The following is a 12,975-nucleotide window of genomic DNA, read 5'->3' as shown; positions in this document are numbered from 1 at the left end:
TTTTCACAAATAAGTGAAAGTGTTTGTTCTGCATATTCAGGAAAACTTATGAAATATTATTAATTATCTAGATATTATTTGACTTGTAATATACTTGAGTATATATTTTTTTGAAAACTACTCATAATGTAGGGTGAAAGCAGGTTATAAAATTATGCATTTTATTATTATGTTTTCTCTTTTTTTAACTAGTGGCTGTTGTTTAAATTATGAAATGCTAACTTACATATTTATAAAATTAATTTGGGAGGAGGATGATCGACAAGACTATTAGTTTGTTTGCAAACAAAACAATGTCAGTTCTACTACAAGAATACCATTAACTGTTGCTTTCCAATAAGAAAAACTGGACACTCTAGGGGGAAAAAGTACTCCAAACATTTTTAATGCTTTGTCCAGTCTCTGACATTCCCTTTGTTCTGTTGGAATGCCTACATCAATGAATTCAGTACAGATTTATTTCAAAGGCCTATAGCTTGAAGGGTTGACAGAGAATGAAAGGAAGGAAAGAAATGTTTTCCATGGACTGTATCAGCCTCTAGGCACAGAATTCAAACAGAGAAGAGCACATCAGACTCATCATTGTCCCTTGCTCAAACATGTGGGAAAGAAGTTTATGGCCAGGTCAGGAAGAAATATTACTAATTAATGAATAAATTTATATTTTAACTAGGATCTCTGCATCCCACCAAAGTAAACCTAGACTATAATACTGTGACCATTTTTATTCTCCATATTGGTCTTGTATGCTCAGGTTGCACGCTTTGACAGGCCTAGTTGCACAGGTACAAGGTTGCACGTAGTGGGTCTTCAGTAAATAGTTCATGAATGACTGACTGGCTGGCTGAGTTAAGGGGAGACTAAAATTAGTTTAAGTGTCTTTATGATGTAATTTTTACTTTAACACCGCTCACTCAGGCATGTTAAATATTTTGATTCTTAGCTTCCAATGCTAAAAAAATATAGGGTAGTAAAAAGATGAGTTCCAAGAAGGTTTTGTGACTGCTGTCATTTAATGCTTTCCATGATTTAATATGTCAACTCACCATAATTACAAATTTTGGCAGTAGCTGATGTAAGTAGTAACATTTATTGAATTCTTACTGTGTGCCAGGTAATAAGCTATATTCTTTACATAAAATTTACAATTTTTTCCTCACAATGACTATCTAGGTATGTAGTATTTTCTCTTCTTTTACAGATGAGACAAATGTGTGAACTGTGTTGTTTCTTGTGATATATAAAATATATATATATATGTTTGCCCAGAAGAAAAATAAGGACATTAATGATCTTTTTACAAAGAGATTCTTTATTGAGTGACAGGATTCACTGTAGTCTTTTAATATAACAAATATTCCTAATTCATTCAAAAACCTTTCAATTATAATAGTTACAATTGTATGCTTTTCAGTTACAACTCTTTGTACCGAAAAAAGACCATAGGTTATTGCTTTATTAATACTATTTTTATATTTGGTCATAATTGCTTGAACTTAAAAATAAATTAATAGTCCATATTTACGACTTCCAGCCAAGATGGAGGCATAGGTGGACACACTGTGCCTCTTCGCACAACCAAAATTAAGTACAACAAAAATTTAGAAACAACAACAACCAGAACAGACAGAAAATTGAACTGTATGGAAGTCTTGACAACCATTCATCCAGACCGGTAAGAGGGGCAGAGTCGGCAGTTGGGTTGGAGAGGGGTTGCGGCAGGAAAAAACGGTGGCTGGCAGACCGGGGCATGCAGGGTGAAGGCAGTGGCTAGCAGACCCCAGTGGCAGACCCTGGGTGCAGATGCAGGCGCAGGGAGGCAACAAACAAACCTAGTGAGGTACACAAGGTAGCTGGCTGTCCACAGTCACACATTGGCATGCAGATAGACCAGGTGAAAATGGGTGGTGAGACAGAACACGGAACCCAGAGCCCCAGCACCGGGAAATAAAGCCTAAAATCTCTGACTGAAAACACTTGTGGAGGTTGAGATGCTGGGAGAAATTCTCAGCCTCACAGGAGAGTTCATTGAAAAGATCCACAGGGTCCTACAACGTACACAAGCCTGCCCACCCGGGAACCAGCACCAGAAAGGACCAGTTTGCTTGTGGGAAGTGGCAGAGGGGACTGAAATCCAACTGAGAGCAGAGCAAATGCTATTGTTCCCTCTCTGACCCAGCCCCCACATACAGTGTCACAACCCAGAGACTGGGTTGCCCCGTCGGGGTGAACACCTAAGGCTCTGCCCCTCATATGTAACAGATGCAACCAAATCAAAGCAAACCAAACCAAACCAAAACAAAACAAAAACAATGGCTCAAATGGAAGAACAAATCAAAGCCTCAGAGCTTTAAGTGACTAAGAGATAGCCAACCTATTAGATGCACAGTTCAAAGCACTGGTGATCAGGATGCTCACAGAATTGGTTGATTTTGGTCACAAATTAGATGAAAAAAATGAAGGCTACACTAAGTGAAATAAAGGAAAATGCACAGGGAACCAACAGTGATGGAAAGAAAACTGGGCCTCAAATCAATGGAGTGGACCAGAAGGAAGAAAAAGACACACAATCAGAAAAGAATGAACAAACAAGAATTCAAAAAAATGAGGATAGGCTTAGGAACCTTCAGGACATCTTGAAACATTCCAACATCCGAATTATAGGGGTACCAGAAGGAGAACAGGAAGAGCAACAAGTGGAGAAGTTATTTGAATAGATAATAAAGGAGAACTTCCCCAATCTGGCAAAGGAAATAGACTTTCAGGAAGTCCAGGAAGCTGAGAGAGTCCCAAAGAAGTTGGACCCAAGGAGGAATACACCAAGGCACATCATAATTACATTACCCAAGATTAAAATGAAGGAGAGAATTCTAGAAGCAGCAAGAGATAAGGGGACAGTCACCTACAAAGGAGGTCCCATCAGACTATCAGCTGATTTTTCAAAAGAGACCTTGAAGGCAAGAAGGAGCTGGAAAGGAGTATTCCAAGTCATGAAAGGCAAGGACCTATATTCAAGATTGTTCTAACCAGCAAAGCCTTCATTTAGAATGGAAGGGCAGATAAAGTGCTTCTCAGATAAGGTCAAGTGAAAGGAGTTCATAATCACCAAGCCCTTATTATATGAAATGTTAAAGGGACTTATCTAAGAAAAAGAGGATAAAAAATATGAAAAGTAAAAAGACAGCAAATTCACAATTATTAATAACCACACCTAAAACAAAAACAAAAGCGAACTAAGCAAACAACTAGGACAGGAACAGAGCCACAGAAATGGAGATCACATGGAGGGACAGCAACAGGGGAGTGGGAGGAGGAAAGAGGGGGAAAAGGTATAGAGAATAAGTAGCATAGATGGTAGGGAGAAAGTAGACAGGGGGAGGGCAAGAATAGTATGGGAAATGTAGAAGCTAAAGAACTTATGACACATGGACATGAACTAAATGGGGGACAATGTGGATGGGAGGGTATGTGCAGGGCGAGGGGAGTGAAGGGGGGAAATGGGACAGCTGTAATAGAATAATCAATAAAATATATTTAAAAGTTAATATTTATTTACCTCAAACTACAAAATCTCAACTACAATATAAATATATTTAAGATTTTTATTATATAAATTAAATTAATCCCCATATATAAGTCACCCAGTTTCAAAATTATCAAAAGTTTCCAATCTACAAATATATTCTGTAAATATAAGAAGGACACCCACATGATTTATTATCAAACCAGGATGCTTTTGAGAGTGAACAGGGCTGTTATATTAATTCCAACAAGGAAAACAGGCATAGTTCAAGATGGTGGGGGGAAACCAGGGCATGTGGTCCCCTTAGGAAAAATTAACTTTTTTTTAAGATTTTATTCATTTTATTTTTAGAGAGGGAAGGGAGGGAGATAGAGAGAAAGATCAATGTGCGGTTGCTGAGGGTTATGGCCTGCAACCCAGGTATGTACCCTGGCTGGGAGTTGAACCTGTGACACTGGTTCGCAGCCTGCGCTCAATCCACTGAGCTACGCCAGCCAGGGCTTAAAAATTCACTTTTGTAATATTTAATGTATTTAAGAACATAGCTATATAAACAAAATAGTTCTGATGTAAAAAAAAAGATATATACATCTCTTGTTAAATAGTCTTCTATATTCATCATTACTATGGGTTTTCTCAAAATTTGTATGTTGAAATCCAAATTCCCAATGTGATGATATTTGGAAGTGAGGCCTTTGGGAAGTGATTAGGTCATGACGGGACTGGTATCCTTGCAAGGAGAAACAGAGATCTCTCTCTCTCTACCTCCCCAGCGCTCCTGCCCAAGCCCCGCCCCACCATGAGGTTGCAATGAAAAGACAGCCATCTATGAACCAGGTAGCAGGCTCTTATAAGGAACCAGATGGGCCAGGACCTTGATCCTAGACTTCCTACCTTTTTAACTGTGAGAAATAGATGTCTGTCATTTAAGCCACTCAATCTCTGATACTCCATTACGACAGCTTGAGCAGACTAAGGCAATCATGTTGAATAGGATTTGTACAGGCTTTTACTATTCTGTGGCAGAATTAAACAAAACACACATTTTTAAGAGTGTGTATTTGGCAATAAATCTATGCCTATAATCTAACAGCCATGTAGTCATACTAACTCTAGCATAGCAGCTACCATCATCAGAGGAGACATCCCTAAATGTGTGACTTAGCCTGCCAGTTGTGAGGACAACTGGGTGATGCAGGGAAGCACACAGCATGTCACCTGTCCCTCTCTTTTCCTCCTCCCTGTCTCTTTCCTACTCCAGGGGCTAAATTGGAACTTCCCAGGGATGCTGGGGTAGAAGAGCAGGGGCTGCTCCAGGGCCAAGATGCTCGCCAATACTGGGGACAACATGAAGAAAAGTCATTTCTTGTCCTGAGTCAGAGGGAGTTTAAAGTGTTATAGCCTGAGTACTTAAAGTTATGCTTATTTATAATCAAAGACTCATGAGACCTGAGTGTATCAACTAAAAGTAAAATTGAGATATATTCACCTTAGGGGAGTGCTATGAGGTATCAGTCAAATAACATTTGGACAGTTTGGTCAGATTCAATGTAGACCTCAAAATTGTGGGTACCATAAAGCTTGTTTCTCCTAGAAAACCTTCTGAGGACATAAGATGAATAGAAAAGAGTCACCCAAAGGTACTTTCTCTGTCACAGAGAAAGCAAATCCCCAACACCTCATATCATCTCAGGGAGGATTTCTCCTGAATGGTCAACATGGTCTTTCACCAGCTCAGAGCTCCAGGACAACATTCAGACTTAAAAGATCTTACTCCTGACCATATGTCAACAGAATAGCAAAACAGCTTATAAAAAATTCTGTGACAGGATTTGTATTGGTTATTAAATTCCATATCTTATGACTTTTGTCAGGCAAAAAATCTTCATGAAGTACCTAAAAATATTTCATTTTGGGCAGTGATGCATGTATGAAAAATAACACATTGTTCTCTCATTGTGTTTGTGGTACGTAGGAAAAGAGAGCTTCACAAACTAGTACACATGTGCTACAGACACAGGTAAAGATGAATCTCTTACAGGGAACTGAAGTGAAGCCAATGGCCATCAGTTAATAAAGCTGAAGCAGTTTATCTTAGTCACACAGAGGAAGGATATTTAAGATCTGGCACGATACCTGAGGTAAACACTCAAAGGAAACCTGTTCATTATATCACATCTCTATTTTTTAGCAGATAATATATTACTATTGAATCATGTGAAGAGCAAGGCAAAAATGTTACCAGACATGGATACCTTGACTGATTTATGAACATAGAATTGCAGGGTGGGATATATAGAAACAGGAGCATATTGTTGGCATTGAAATCGTGCACTGGTTATTTTCAAAGCCATAAACAGGGACCCCGGAGAAGTGAAGCCAGAGAGAGAGAGAGAGTGAGTCAAATTTCAAATGCAACCAAATAAGCAAATAATGGCCTCATTATCTGTCCTGCACTGATGCAGACCCCAGCTCATGGGGTCCTCCACATTGTGGATGGGGGAGAGACATTTACAGGGACTACCTACTGAGTCCTGTGGAGGAAAAGGGCAGGCAGCTTTGCTCTCAAGAGGAACCAAAAGCCGAGGCCTCGCCTTGGCATTGGCAGGCTTTATTTCTTTTCTCTGCACATCACATGATGTTCCTCATTTACTATGCCCTGGTTGGCTTTAGGTGGTTACCTTTTACAGAAAACAAAGGAGTCAATGCTGCTAATCACATCACAGAAGAGGGATATTTGCAAATGAAAAGGGAAAGGTAGTTGAACCGGTTATACTCGTCCTGGAAAAGTTTAGCATCCATTTTAGGAAGTTACTTTGCAACAAATGTTTGCTGCAAATCAGGGTGAGGGAGTTTTTAGCAAAAGCAAGACTCAAAGTGGCCTATGTACAGAGCAGGCCTGATTCCCCATGGGGGAACCTGCCCATGGGCGTGGGTCCTATGCATCTCCAAGTGGGAGCTGGGCCCATGCCACATATCTTACACTGTACTCAGGAGGGGCACTTTTCCTTTTTCACATGGCCTTCCTGGCCCCTCTCACTTTTGAGATATGCTGGTTTTCTAAATCTCCCAGCAAAAACAGGGCAGCTCACTGACAGTAACAGGAGCCAGGGGCTTCTGGGACCTCAGTTTCTCTCCCCTGTCTGAGGCTCACTTTCTTGTTTCCTTGAGTGACACATGGTTTCAGAGCTCCAGGTCAAAGGCACATTTTCATACACATCTACATACATTCCATGCATTTTTAGAATCTCTATGTGCAATCTGAACATTCCAGAAATGGCCATGGCAGCAATGACTAAGGCCGTTCTCCAAAGTCAAAGGTCAAAGGCCACTCAGCCCTTGTCTCAGCACCTAACAAGCAGCCCCAGCAAGATAGTCCTTTCTTCCCTCTCTCCTTTCTCCTCTCTCTCCCTCCTTTGTTCCCTTTTCTCCCTCCTTTCAAAAATATTTTCCTCCCAACTTTAGGAGCTGAAGCCCAGCCTGAGAGAAGTCAGTCACCTTGTCTTAGCAGTAATGTAAGGTGTCTAGCATCTAGGACCTAATAACCTAAGTGTCTCATTTTAGCTCCTCTTAAATTAAAAAAAAATCAAGTTTTCAAAAAAGGGTGAAAAGTGTGATCCCCTTGTTCTCACTAATAGAAACTATAGGTTTCACTGTCTCCTACTCCTCTCCAAACATAGGTCCCTCCTCCCCACTGCCTTCTTCCTTTTCTCTCCCCATCCCTTTCTTTCTCTGACCTTCCTTTTCCCGAGGTCCATAGTGAAAGGTTTTCTTAGGTTCCTCCGAGGAAATATATGCTAATCAGCCATAAAATTAGGCAGTATAGAGCATTATTTGGGGTTTGTGTGCCCCAGCCAAGTCCCCCCCCACCCCTGCCATTTGCTCAGTGCAGGGTGGGGGGGGGGGGTTGGAAGCCAAGAAAACCGCGCTGAACAGGGAAAATGGCAGGGTTTTATTTTGGGTTGGCTCTCCATGGGAGCTGGGGATTGGTCCCTTGTGAACAAAGTGGCAACATATCATTGGTGGTGTCCCTCGCACCATGGCTTGACGTTAGCCATCTCTTCCAGGTTGTAGTTTAGCTGCCATGATTGATTGTAGTCCAGCCGCCATTTTGTCTTACCCTGCCCATCCTGACACATAGCTGCTGAAACCTCAAATCCCTGTGCTTCCTCCAGGTTTTCTCCTCCTTATAAATAAACAGCATCAACATTTTTTTAACAATATGAAAGCTGCTTTAAGATCTGGCAAAAGCAAGCAATAATAGAGGAATGTTTAAAAGATGTAGCAAACTCATTACTGGGAGGCTTGCTTCTATGTCCCTCTAAACTCTAAGCCTAGAGAAATGTTCTCACCAATTTCTATGAGGAAACACAGCTATTTGCTTGGGTAGAAGTCAACAACCAAGTAGTCATTTCTGCTTGAATCCCTACAATAAGTCTTAACCTCTAAACTATACAAATCTAACACAAGGCTTCAGCATCAATCAATACTATCAGGAAGTAATAGTAAATAAAGATTAAGTAAATTTACTCCAATAGTAAATGATGGAGTAAATCAACTCTACTACAAAAGTTCCACAAAGCAATTCCAAATCAGTGAAGGTGCTAATTGTCCTTCTCCATGGGTCCTCACTGGTCCTCAGTGATACATATACTTTTGTACTTTTATACTGTTCGTCTCAGAAATTCCCTTAGGGACAATGAATTGGGTCTTTGTTTACTTCTCTGTGATGACTGGTAAGCTCCTAATTTTTCTCAAAGGTGATGGATGGTAGAATAAACATGGCTGCTGGGTTCAAGATGGCACAGGAAAAAAAAATTCATGCCTGCTCCTCGGTTATCAAATGTCGCCACAATGAATAATAACCATGCCCCAAATAAAACACACCTGTTCCTCTCAGGTGACAGTATTGTTTCTGAATATACAGCGAAGGGAGAAGGTTGCTGTCCAGACTGAGAACTGGGTTCTGATTCACAAAGTTCCGGAGCAGAGAAGCCTCAACCCCTTTGTTTGTTAAATAGGCCCATGTGGTGGACAGAATGATGACTCCTCACAGATATCCACATCCTAACCCCCAAACCTACACCTTTATAAGGAAAAGGATAAGGAGAAAGACAAAATGTATTGAGCTGGGCAATTTATACACTGGAGCGCCCACAACGAGATTGGGAGGTGGGCTCTCTGAACTCAGAAAGGTTAAGTAACCAACCCACTATCACACAGCTAGGTAGATCATTTGAATCCCTGTCTGTCTGAACTAAAAGCTCGTGATTTTTCTAACATTTCGTTAGACTTTGTAATAAAAAATAAAGCAAAATTTCTATCTTGAAACACTTGTTTTGTTTAAGAAGACATATATCTTCATTATCAAATAATCATTCTGTGTGAAATCCTGTCCCAAGTTCACAGTACAGTGATACGGTGACTGCCATTTTGCCAGCTCTGAGGGCAAGTAACCTCGGTAGTGGTAATAATAATAATAGTTCATTTATTATGTTTGTAAAGCATTTTACAACTTACAAAGCACTTTAAATATATATGTATCTTAATCCTTTCAGGAGTGTCCAGGAAGGCGAGGTTTACTATTCCCTTCCACTGATGAGAAATCTGAGGGTCACAGCCATGTCGCCCACAGCACATATCTGAATGACAGAGCAGAAAGCTGTCTCCTGGTTCAGAATTTCATTCCATGTTCATTACATGAGTCTTTGAGACTGTCCTTCCTCACCGTGGCCTGAAATGATTTGCAAACTCCTTCAGTGCAGGAACTTGGCTGTGGTCAGCCAGAAAGTATGCATGTAGGCAAATGAGTCCGGAAACTGTGTGCTGAGCTCAGGAGATATTTTGAGGTCAAAAGCCATATCTTCTTAAACTACACAGAAGGCTCCACAGAAGGCTTAAAGATTGCTTCCACAGGGTTTGGAGCATAGTTTTGCTGAAGGTCATTGTGTTCTATAGCCTGCTTAAAACTCTGTATTTTGTGTACTAGCAAATACACACTTATGGTTAGCTGTTATGTTTTATTTTTAGTTACAGTAGTATAAAAATAAAATAAACCAAATTTCTCTTTGAAGTTCTTTTGTACAAACACAATAGTTTCTCTTCTCTCTCCAAGTTTGGTAGCCTGTGTTCATTTGTTTCCAGGAATTTTTCTTGACACAATATAAATTCATTCCCACAGCCTGGAGATAATTTCACAGTAGCCAATTCCCTTCCTTTGGAATTATTTACCATGTCCTCCCTGAGGACATGAATAATTAGTCAAATAAATGCACTTATTATCCTTTCACTTTTCATGTAAATTTACATGCTTTTCTAAAATGTGTATAGATTATTTAGAGAACTCCTAATTTTGCATTTACTTGTTTATGATTTTGAGTCTTATTTTGTGGTCTCACCAATGCTTTTTATACATTTAAATCTTCATTTTTTTAGAAATCACTATTTTGACACTCAGCTCTGGCTGGTGTGGCTCAGTGAATTGAGTGCCGGTCCAATGAACCAAAGGATCGCCAGTTCTATTCCCAATCCAGGGCACGTGTCTGGGTTGCCAGCCAGGTCCTTAGGAGGGGCTGTGTGAAAGGTAAACACACATTGATGTTTCTTTCCCTCTTTTTCTCCCTCCCTTCCCCTCTCTCAAAAAATAAATTAGTAAAACTTTAAAAAAATAAACCACTATTTTGACATTCAAAACTATTGAATTTTGTGCTTGGTTTTATTTTGGAAAAAATGCTGACGTTTCTAGTTTCCTCTTCCCCTTCTACTTATATGCTATTCATTCATAAATATAAACAATCTGATTTTTGAGCATATTTATTGCTAGAAATTTTGAATGAACTGATGCTTAAAATGGTAGAATGGAACAAATGATTTTCTACTACACGTACATACACATTTTAGCCAGTCACAGTGATGATGTACTATTAGTGAAATATTTTATAAGCAAGCTACTGTACTTCATTCATTCTAACACAGACATTTTTTCACACTTTATCATTTCTGAAATTAAGGTATGTCTTACAATTAGTGTGGCCAGAAAGCATTCATTAACAGCGTTTTTCTTTTTTGGCAGTATGATACATATAAAATAATGCTGCATTATCAATGTGGTAAAATCTTAGAGTTGAGTAAATATAAGAAGTACTAAGGCTGTTCTATATGTTGGGCAGGTTAGCTCATGCAACCCTCTAAGCAATCCCATGGCATAGGCATAATTCTCCACATTTCACAGAAGAAGGAAATAGATGAAGTAACATGCCCCCACTGCCTATCAGCTACACCACGGTCCGTGGCATGCTGATAACCAACTAGCTGGCGGGGGAGGGGGATGGCTTCAGTTTGTACCATTTGCTAATTTCCAATGTGTAAATTCTCTCAGTGTGGCCAGCTACAAGGTACCAACATGAAGTCACATAGAAGAGGGATGACATGCACCATCACATGAAACAGCAATACCAGTCATCTGTGGAATACCATCATCTGTGGCAATACCATCATCTGTGGAAAACACAGCATAGCATAGGGCCCCACTTAGACGACCCCCTTAGCTTCTTTTCCCTGCCTTGAACCATGCCCATATCCCATTAGCTTAATCTAGACCCGGTTATACCTGAATCCTACTTCACACTTGTTATTTCCAGTATGTGGAGCAGTCTGCATATTCCCATTTTTTTCTTAAATTAGCTCAAATTTGGTTTCTATCACTTGCAATCAAGAGTACTGATGGAGGCAACAGAAACTTGCAAGATGTGCTAAGAAGTATCATTTAAACTTTGAAGGCCACGTGTAGACACAAGTGAAGGGTTTTAATTTCCTGAGTAATACGGTCAATATGTAAAAGTAATTTGAGTTTCTCTGGTTGGTTCTGAGTTGGAAGTAGGATGAAAAATAGGGAATGTGGCAGTGATTGACCAAATCCTGACTATTTTGGGCTGCTTGCCACAGAGGTTGTGGTTTGGCCTCTTGAACTGGCTATGGTTCAGGGTGTATTGTCATATGTGGTCACTGGCCTTTATCTATTTCTCTCCCATCTCTCAGGCCCTCTTTTGGTCATTCTCTCATTTTTGAGAAGTTAACTACCTCAAGGAATGCTTGAGATGCTTGGTCTTTACCTCCTGGGGATTGTCCAGCTGTCTCCATAGCCAAGTATATTGTGAGATTGTCTTGATGTTTTGTTGGGTCATCATGATGATCATCCAGCAGGAGTGTGACTGAGAAGATGCATTTAAAACTCTGGGGAGAATAGAGTGCACCAACATCATGGCCACTGTGATATTGCCTGTAAAGTGCTTCAAAACCAGGAACCCCAATTGTTCAACTTTGGACAAGAAAATAAATCTCATTTATCATCAGAGAGATTCAAATTAAAACCACAATGAGATATCACCTCACACTTGTTAGAATGGCTATCATTAATAAATTAGCAAACAACAAGTGCTGGAGAGGATGTGGAGAAAAGGGAACCCTAGTACACTGTTGGTGGGAATGCAGACTGGTACAGTTACTGTGGAAAATAGTATAGAATTTCCTCAAAAAATTAAAAATGGAACAGCTGTTTTACCCAATAATCCCACTTCTGGGAATATATCCTAAGAATCTCAAAACACCAATACAAAAGAATATATGCACCCCTATGTTCATAGCAGCATTATTTACAATAGCCAAGAACTGAAAACAACACAAGTGCCCATTAGTAGATGAGTGGATTAAAAAGCTGTAGTACATTTACACAGTGGAATACTGCAGGGCTATAAAAAAGAAAGAAATCTTACCTTTTGCTACAACATGGATGTACCTGGAAACTATTATGCTAAGTGAAATAAGCGAATCAGTGAAAGACAAATACCATATAACCTCACTTATATGTGGAATCTAATGAACAGAATAAACTAACAAACAAAATAAAAACAGAGGCATAGAAACATGGAACAGTCTGACAGCTGCAAGAGAGGAGGGGGTAGATAGGAACTGGTTGAAAGAAGGTGAAGGGATTAGCTAAAGAACATATATGCACGACCTGTGGACATGCACAATAGTGTGAGGTTTGCCTGAGGGAGGAGGGTAGTGGGGGCTTGGTGGGGGTGGCAAAAGGGATAAAAGTGGGGACAACTACAATAGCATAATCAATAAAAAATAAAGAGAAAAAAGAAAAGAAATCCCATAGGCCTTAAGGACCAATCTTAGAAAGCCAAGTAAGTCTATTCCTTTAGATGAGGCATAGCCTGTTTGTCTAGCCTGTTTCTTGATCCAAGTATAGTAAGAAGTATTAGCAATGATACAAATGACCCCACAACAAGACAATCCTGCTATCGTTCATTACCATTCATGTAAAATAGCTGTGACTGATCTACATTCTGTCATGGGCAGAGTGGTCTTGTTAATAACTTCTACCAGAGTTAGTGAAATGTTTCTCACAGTCTTTTTTATTTATACAATTTTCACCCTTGGAAATA

The sequence above is a fragment of the Phyllostomus discolor genome, chromosome 7 (assembly GCF_004126475.2).
Source record: "Phyllostomus discolor isolate MPI-MPIP mPhyDis1 chromosome 7, mPhyDis1.pri.v3, whole genome shotgun sequence".
Lineage (NCBI taxonomy): Eukaryota > Metazoa > Chordata > Mammalia > Chiroptera > Phyllostomidae > Phyllostomus > Phyllostomus discolor.
The sequence above is the reverse complement of the archived record's forward strand: the minus strand, read 5'-3'. Positions refer to the sequence as shown.